Raw genomic sequence first — 8,995 nt, forward strand, 5'->3', positions numbered from 1 at the left:
ATCTTAATCAACAAGACATGATACTGTTAAGAAGTAAAGTGTGTGAGTTGAATGTCAGTTTGGCTCGGTTAAACACCTAGTGGAATCAGAGGGCAAAAATAAGTTGGGCCCAAGAAGGTGATACAAATTCAATGTTCTTCCATGACTATGCTTGAGCTATAAGAAATAGGGAATGTATTAATCATATAAAATATGGAAGTGAGAGCTTTGTGGAAGATCAAGATAAAATTGAAGCAGCATTTCTTGATTTCTATTGTAAAAAAATTGGAAGGCAAGAGACTGCAACCTCTCAAAGTGGCCTGAAGTATTTAATCATCAAAGAATAGACAATGCTAATTGGGAGCTGCTGAATGCAGATTTTAATCAAGAAGAAATGTTGGAAGCTATTAAGAACTTGGGGAACAACAAGTCTCAGGGTTTGGATGGTATTACTGCCTCATTCATTAAATTTTTTTGGAGAATTATTAAAGATGATATATGGAGAGTAGTGGATGGGTTCTTTACAAAAGTAGAAATATATCTTGAATGGAAGGTTATGTTGATTGTTTTAATTCCAAAAGTGAAGAACCATATAGAGCCTTCATAATTCAGACCCATTAGCTTGTGCCAAACGATTTATAAGGTGGTGGCTAGAATGATAATGAACTGGGTGAAATGCTGTTATCCTAAGATAATTACTGAAGATAAAATTGCTTTTGTACCTGGAAGATCTATGTTGGATCATTATTTATTGGCTCAAAAAATCTTCAATAAGTTCATATTTTCTAATTCCAAGAAAGGACACTTGGTGGTTAAAGTTGATATGGAACAAACATATGATAGTATGGGTTGGCCAACTTTAGCTAAGTCTTTAGGTTGGTTTGGTTTTCCTCCAAAACTCATTAACCATATTATAGAATGTGTTCAAAATGTGAGATTCTCTATCCTTATTAATGGTAGAAGGTCGGGTTGGATTGAAGCTAAAAGTGGGTTTAGGCGAGGATGCTCGTTATCCCCTTATTTGTACATAATGTGCTCCGATATTCTTTCTAACTTTATTTATCAAATGGGTTCTAAATTGGGAATTAAGGTATCTCCAAAGTCTGAAAAAATTACACATTTACTATATGCTGATGAAGAATTATTATTCTCAATTGCTTCTACTAGAGCAGCACATGGTATGAAGAACATTTTGAGGGATTTCTGCGGGTGGACCGGCCATAAGAAGAATAATATGAAATCTCAAATTTTATTTGGAAATTCAGTAGAAAAGAGGACCAAGAAGAAAATTGCTAAGAAATTGGGGTTTAGTATTGTGAAAGAAATGAAATACTTTTGTGTGAAGATGGTAATGAGAAGGCTTGTAAGCTTTGATTTCTAAAACATTTTAGACCATGCATTGGAGAGGTTTAATTGTTTGGTAAATAGGCTTCTTTCTTTGTGTCATAAGTTCTTCTAATACAGAGTACTTTTATTTCTCTACCCATTTATTTATCAACACATTATTTGATTCCAAAGGACTATTAAATGAGTTGGATAGGTTATGTAGAGACTTTTTGTGGAAAAAAGACAAAGGAAGGAGAGGTCTACATTATGTATCATGGGAAGAACTTTGTAAACCCAAGTTGCTTGGAGGATTGGGTCTTCATTTGTCGGTTGATAAAGTTGGACCTTTGAGTTCTAAAATTACTTGGAGATTCTTTTAGATCGCCTCATTCTTTATGTAATTGATCAATCATTTCAAAATATGAGAGTGATGTGTGGAATGCTAAGGTTAAGTGAGGTAATTCTTCATCTTGGAAAATTATGTTGAATGGAGCCAAGTATTTGAATAATATTGTTAGATGGAAGTTTGCGAATGACAAGAAAGTGAGTATCATGAATGATACATGGATCTTTTATAAGCCTCTCAACAAGTGGCCTACTTATGTTAATTGTAATGAATTAGATTGTATATTGGTTCAAAATCTTATTTCAAAAGAAGGCAGCTGGAAGTGTGCGGAGTTGCAAAATGCATTTGATGAGGATATGATTTTGGTTATCAAATAGATTTTGTTATTTCCATATTTGAAGAAAGATTGCATCGAGCTTATTAAGCATCATTTGGACAGATCTATTACTTCCTTAGCATTTAAAGCTTGGATAGAATATGAAGGGAATAAGAGGACGGCAGAACAGACCAATACTAAAATGTTGAATTGGATCAGGAAATTAAAGCTTACTCTTAAGGTTGAATTATTCTAGTGGAGGTTATGTAAGAAAGCTCTTCCTACTTTCTGCAGCATAGAAATTTATTATAGTCAAATAGTTATGCTAGAGGATGTAATAAGGTGGAGAACCAAGAGCATGTTGATGTTCACTATAAACACTTGCTTTAGATTTTGTATAAGCTTCGTGAATGGGGTTTTCATGTTCCTATCTTCAAATCCTTTTCAAATTGTTAAGTTGAGCTGAAAAGGATGTCCACATTTAATTTGAACATAGACAAATTATATTGTACAACATTCTTTAATACTTGGAAATGCCAAAATCAAATAAAGCTTGGATTGGCTACATCATCTTTATTTTTTTTTTGCTGCAAATGCTTTATTGTCCATTATGCAGCCATCTAAGTATCTGATGCTAGAATACTGAGATGTTGATCTCCGATGAGAGTTTATCAATGTTTGGCATCCTTCACCCCTAGATTAGATCAATATTAATATGGATGCATTTCTTATGGAATCCTACAGTGCAGGTATTAGAGTTATTATTAGAGATCACAAGGGACATTTTCTTTGGGCGTTTGGCAAGTAGGTGAAGCAATGGGATGTATCTTGTGTTCAGAAACATGCAATTTCATTAATAAGAGAGCATATGCAAAGTTGGATGCTACAATACAAGGGGGTAATAATTGAAGGAGACAATTCTAATGTGGTTAGGTGGCTTCAAGATTCTTTGAAGAAGGTGAAATGGAAGCAAGATGGGGAGTGGAATAAAGAGCTTATCTTCCTTAATGATTTAATATTGTTATCTTTCATCTTATTTCAAGAAATTGTAATAAAGTGGCCGATTGTTGTGCCACTTTAGCTTTAACTAGTAGCTTTGTTTTTATTGTTTTTCTTTAGAATGAATTCCTTCTTCTTTGTTTGATTTAGTAAAGGGGTGTGATAACTATCTTTAGTTGTTTGTAGTTCTCTCATTATTAATGCAATTTGTAACTTAAAAAAAAAAAAGTTTTATATGCCCTTGGCTCTATTTTTGGTTGCCCAATTAAAACATAGCTTTTGTATCTATTGGGCTTCTTGGAAAAATGTTTGTGGGATTTTTAATGAAGGGTAGTTAGGCTGCAAAAATATTAGTGATACTGTGTAGGATTTTTCTCATAAATTATGGTTTTCTATTAGATCTAAAATCAATTTGTGGGCTCAATTTATGAATGTTAAATATTGTAAAGAGCTTCATCCTCTTTCTTGTAGTTACAAAAGGTCTAATTCATTGGTTTGGAAAAGGTTGTGCAACATTAAATGGGAAGCTGAACAATTTATTCAATGGGGGTTGGGCAAAGGTGATATTTTTTCTGACAAGATAATTGGTTAGGGAATGGTTCTATTGACAGGCTTCTGAATACTCATACTTTGCATAATACTAAGGTTCATAGTTTCATTGAAAATAGGAGATGGAATGCTAATAAACTTAGGGAGACCATCCCTTTTGATTTAATTAGTACTATCCTGAACATACCTTTACATTACATTGCATTGATCAAATTTTATTTAATATTTCTCCATCTGGTAATTTCAAGCTTAAAAATGTTTGGAATACTATTCAGAATTAAGTATGACAAATAACTTATTTATTCTATTATTTGGCACAACAACATTCCCATATCTTATTATATTCTTACTTGGAGATGTATTAATGGCTTCCTTCCTATTGACACTTTACTTAGGAAAAAGGTTTTTAGCTTTCCGTCTAAATGTCAATGTTGTTTTAATATTGAGAATATTAATCATGTGTTCGTTAATGGGAGCATTGCTGAGAAAGTTTGGAGCTATTTTCTTAATATTGCTAATAAAGATAGTCTTAAACTTTATAGTAATATTTTATCTATATTAGAGATTTGGGTGACTAATACTAAAGGCAATTTGGGTGACTAATACTAAAGGCCACATCTACAATTTATTGCCGATCCTTATTATGTGATTCCTTTGGAAGGCTAGAAACGACGCCAAGCATAATGAGATTAGAATGGATGCCAATCATATTATTGCTAATGTGAAAAACAAAATTTTGCAACTTTATTCGGCTAATCTTATTTTGGTTAAGAATTTTAAGAATTATGTTGATTTGGCTTTGAAGTTTGGCATATCCATTAATACTGAGCCTTTGGTTAAAACTGAGAGAATCGTGAGGTGGTTAAAACTGACTTCTCCTTTTTTTAAACTTAATACTGATGGTTTAGTTGGGATCTTTTTTGCGAGTTTGGGTGGCATTATTCGTAATCAGTTTGGTGATGTTATTGTTACTTATATTGGTCCTTTAAATCCTTGTGAGGTGATTACTGTTGAACTTATGGGGCTGACTCATGGCCTTGACATTTGCAATAGGAGGGATATTACTATTGTGTCTATTGAGGTGGATGCTTTTCTTTTAATTTAGATAATTCATAATGAGGTTACGAGCCATCCCCATATTTTCTATATTACTAGAAGAATTAAACGGTTGCTTTCTGCCCTTAATTATACTATTGCTCATGCATTTCAGGAAGGCAATGCTTGTGCGGATTGGTTGGCCAAATTTGGGTGTCAACTTGAGGCGAATCAGGATTTTGGTGAGTCCAATTTTCCTTTTCTCTTAAGAGGTTTGGTAAAGCTGGACAAACTTGGATTACCTTATATTCGGCTTGGATGATGGTTGCTCTGTTGTTATTTTTTGTTTTTTGGTTTGATAACATCTCGGTTTCCCTATTTTTGTTGTATGACATTAGTGAAAGCTGTAATTCCACCCAATACGCTGGTAATTGTTATCCTGATCTTTATGGTTGTGTTGTTGGGGAAAATCTGGTGTTTTTCATTCCTGATGGATTGGCTGGCTCTATTTACTTTCATTTTAGTTTTATTTAGCTGGTTGGTGTTTGGGTGTTTCTCGGCTGCCTGTTATATTTTTTGGGTTGATTTGTGGTGGCCTAGATGTTGCATAATGTTTTTGATCATCTATTTTAATTGGTTGGTCTGGTTACTTGCTTCTTCTTGCTGGTTGGGCTCTAATTGCTTATTCTTACTGGATTGGAATCATTTCTGGTGGTGGCTCAAGTATTGGGTTTTAATTTTCTATGGTTGGCTTCCTGGGGCTTACTGGGTTTTACCCTTTATGAGTGGTCTGGCTAACCATTCGGATAGTTTCCTGGTTGGTTCCTCTATCTTTCCTGTGCGTGATTCATGTAGAAAGGCTAATACTTTACTTGGCTATTTCCAGTTTATCAGTCGGGTTTTTAAGATACTTGCTGTTACTTGTTTTGAGAGCATAGTTCTGGCTATTTATGCTAGGGGCATTTCTGTTTATAGCTACTTCAGTTTATTATCTTACCTGATTATATCGTTCATATCTGTGCTTATTTTTTCTACTAATATTGGTACTTACTTTCTCCTTTTGGTATTTTTCTTTTGGATTGTTTTTTTGTTTTTTTGCAGGATTACTCTGGTTTGGAGGTTGTTTTTAGGTAGAATGATTATGCTAATTGAATATATTTGGATCTTTCTTTTTTGGGCGCTGTCTTCGTGCCGCCTTAGATTGTATCTAGGCAATTTGTATTTTGGATTAGTAGGGGACAATCGGCTCTTAGGTTTTCTTTCTTTAATTTTTTTTTGTAGCTCTTTGAGCATTATTGAGCTGATAGTCCCCTTAAGGACTATGTATTTTTGGTTTTATATTAAAGCATAGGCCCCTCCGTGGGTTTCCCCTATAAAAATTAATCAATAAATAAAAGAAAGCCAAAGTGATGGAAGAAGCTAACCAAAGAAATATAAGAGATATAACAAATAAGAAGAGCTTGAACTAAACTAAATGATTAAGTTGGCAATCACAAAATGGTAATTATGCTTCAAAATATACTGTTAACTAAGGGAGGCTTTACCTGTGAAAGCATAAATTAATGGCATGATGAAATGTTTTGGACAAAGAGAAGCTTAGAAAGTAATAAGAATCTCATAGAATTTACTATATAGGAATTTTTTTCCATTCAAATGCTGACATTTATAAAAGTAAAATTTTTTAAGTTGAATGAAGGATGAATGCATAAGGTTTCCATGGAATATTAATGGTAGAGATTTTGATTTAAAATATGAAAAAACTTTTTTATTATTCTCTCATTACATTAAAATCTCTTTAAATTTATTCCATTAAATTCATTAAAATATTCTAAACATAAGGATTAGAAATACAATGATTTTATTATAAGGCAAATAAAATCGTCCTCATCCAACATATAGCAAATAATCTCATTATTTACCATTTTAAAATTGATATCATTAAAGTGTTGACTGTCAGTAAAGTATGTCTCCATAATTTCTAAAATATAATCTCTTATAAACGAAGAGATAAGCTTCTGACCATTACGTGGTCCAATTGACTACTTTTTGCTTTTCTTCTTTTTATATTTTATAGGAGGTTCATTCATATTCTTTTTAGCTGATTGAAACATTTATGATTGGCCAAATTTTTGGAACAAGCACGGTTGATGTCGTATTTAGTGGAAAAAGCTTAATCGGAAAATAATTTAAAAAAGAGCAAATACGCGTTACCTTTTGGCCCACTCAGTAAATGCGTGACTTAAGAACGCGCATTCAAAGAATGCGCGGAACTGTTCAGCGCATTCAAGAATGCGCTGAACAGGTCAGCGCATTCTTTGAATTTTCGGCTCTCGCGTTGTTTCGTGCTATTGGCTGCTTCTACCATGGTAAAATGTGCATTCATGTAATCATTGAGGTGTTTTAAGTTATTTTACTGACTTTTAGGCCAGTTCCGCGCACCAGCCTTGGAGCCGGACGTGGTTCCGGTGTCGGAGGCTTGCGATGATTGATAGTTCTGATAAGAACTCCGACCTCCCCTGTGAGGCGCAATGGTCGGCGTTGGCGCGTCCATTGTCGCCGTTGATGCAACGCTTGACGGCCACCATTGCGCCTGTTTCTGGAATGATGCCTTTGTAGACTGTGCCGAACGCACCGTGGCCGATGATTCAGCAGGAGTTGAAGCCGCGGGTAGCAGTGACGAGCTCCCGATAGCTGAATTCACGAGGGGATTTCACTATCTCTGCTGCCGCAACCAATGCATCCCATTTTTTGACTGATTTGGTTCTTCGAGTGAATGCCCAGATGCCTAGTGTGGCGCAGGCGGCGATGAAGAAAGCACCGGCGTTAGCGACGGCGAACACGGCGGCGGGACCCTGGCGGCATAGGCTGTTGTGGAAGCAGGACGAAGAGGATTGGGGTTTAATGCTTCCGTTGCTGTTGCTCGGTCCCTCGGCTATAGAAAGGGCCGGAGCCACGGTGGCCGGAGGAGGCGGTGCGAAATTTTTGGTAAAAACAGGGGATGACTGTCGAGGCGGCGAAGCAGAGGAAGGAGGGGAGGAGAAACACCACCATTCAATGCTGTGGATCTCTGTGCTCCCCTGAGTCGAGCCGGAGAATCCCACGAACATAACTCATTGACAAACTACGCGAGATTGACTGAAAAATCCAGAACTGGATTCAACGGTTTAATGGTGGAGTAAGAAACGAATACTTGGAGAACCCCTGCATGATCGTATTCAATCCACGCATTTATGAGCTTGCCGCTCTTCAAGTTAATAACGGCGGAATCGAGATAGGCGACCTGAGCGGACACCATGCTGTCGAGATCCACTCCGACATGGTTATCGTTGATGTCCTCGAACTCCATATCCATTAGTGTGTCGAATTCGACGGCGGGACCAGCAGTGGAAGGGCTAATGAGGCCGAGAAACCCACCGGAGTCGCCAATAGCGTAGTCGTCGGCGGTGAGAAGAAAGGTGAGGCCGCCGCCGATAGAAGAGGGGTTCAGATTGACGACGGAGAAGAAGAAGAAGGTGGAGGAATGGGAGCACGGCTCAATGTACAAAATAAAATCGCATTAAATGAGGGCCTAAAAGTCAGTAAAATAACTTAAAACAAGGCGAGAGCCGGAAATACAAAGAATGCGCTGTGAGACCTCGTTCCCTTACTGTTCCTCTCAGGTTTGGATTTTTCCTCTCAGGATCGTCCAGGACGATTGGAAATCGTCCAGGCCGATCGGCACTGTAGAAAATATCGGCCTGAGAATAGTTATGGGAATCGTCCAGGACTATTTTTCTGGTCTGATCGTCCCGGGACGATGTGGCGATCGGCCGGGCCGATCAGACAAATGATATATGAGATTGAGATCGTTTTGATGAGAGAGAAAATTTTTTTTAAAACAAAATATCTGTTTTGAGGAGAGAGAAAGAGAAAGGGAAAAGAGGAAAACTTGGTTTTGGAGGCCGTGGAGCGCTTTTCGTCCGACGCTGCTGTTGGGAAAAGTGTAGATCTCGTGGTAAGGACTCCGAACCCTATTTCTGTTTTCAAAGATATTGAGTTTTGACCGAGATATGAATTGTTTTGTGTTTTCGTAATCGACTTTTCGACGTGATTTGGATTTGGCACAACTTTCACCGCACAACTTTTGATATGTTATAGATATGATTATTACACACGATTTGACTGTATTCTACGAAGATTTTACTGGTCGGAATTGATTCTACGTGATTTTTATCGAATAGAAAATAATCGGGACTTGATTTGATTTGATTTCTATAGACTAATAGTCTTGTATTGATGTCATCGATATTCTTCTGTAATTTGGTGAGATTTGGAATTTGTGTCTTTTTGCAGGATTTTTGTGTAAATTTGACCGACTGCCGTTACTCTGCCCGATTTTCGTACGATTTCTGATTTTCCCGAGATTGATAGATTGAATTGATATGCTATTGATTATTGATATGATT

General features: G+C 36.5%; 1 pseudogene; it reads right to left on the reverse strand.

Moving 5' to 3' along the window:
- Positions 1-6,718: 6,718 nt before the first annotated feature.
- Positions 6,719-8,995, reverse strand: part of LOC110099449 — a 21,787-nt pseudogene continuing 19,510 nt past the window's right edge.

Source organism: Dendrobium catenatum, unplaced genomic scaffold, assembly GCF_001605985.2.
Source record: "Dendrobium catenatum unplaced genomic scaffold, ASM160598v2 fragScaff_scaffold_1636, whole genome shotgun sequence".
Taxonomy (NCBI): Eukaryota; Viridiplantae; Streptophyta; class Magnoliopsida; order Asparagales; family Orchidaceae; genus Dendrobium; species Dendrobium catenatum.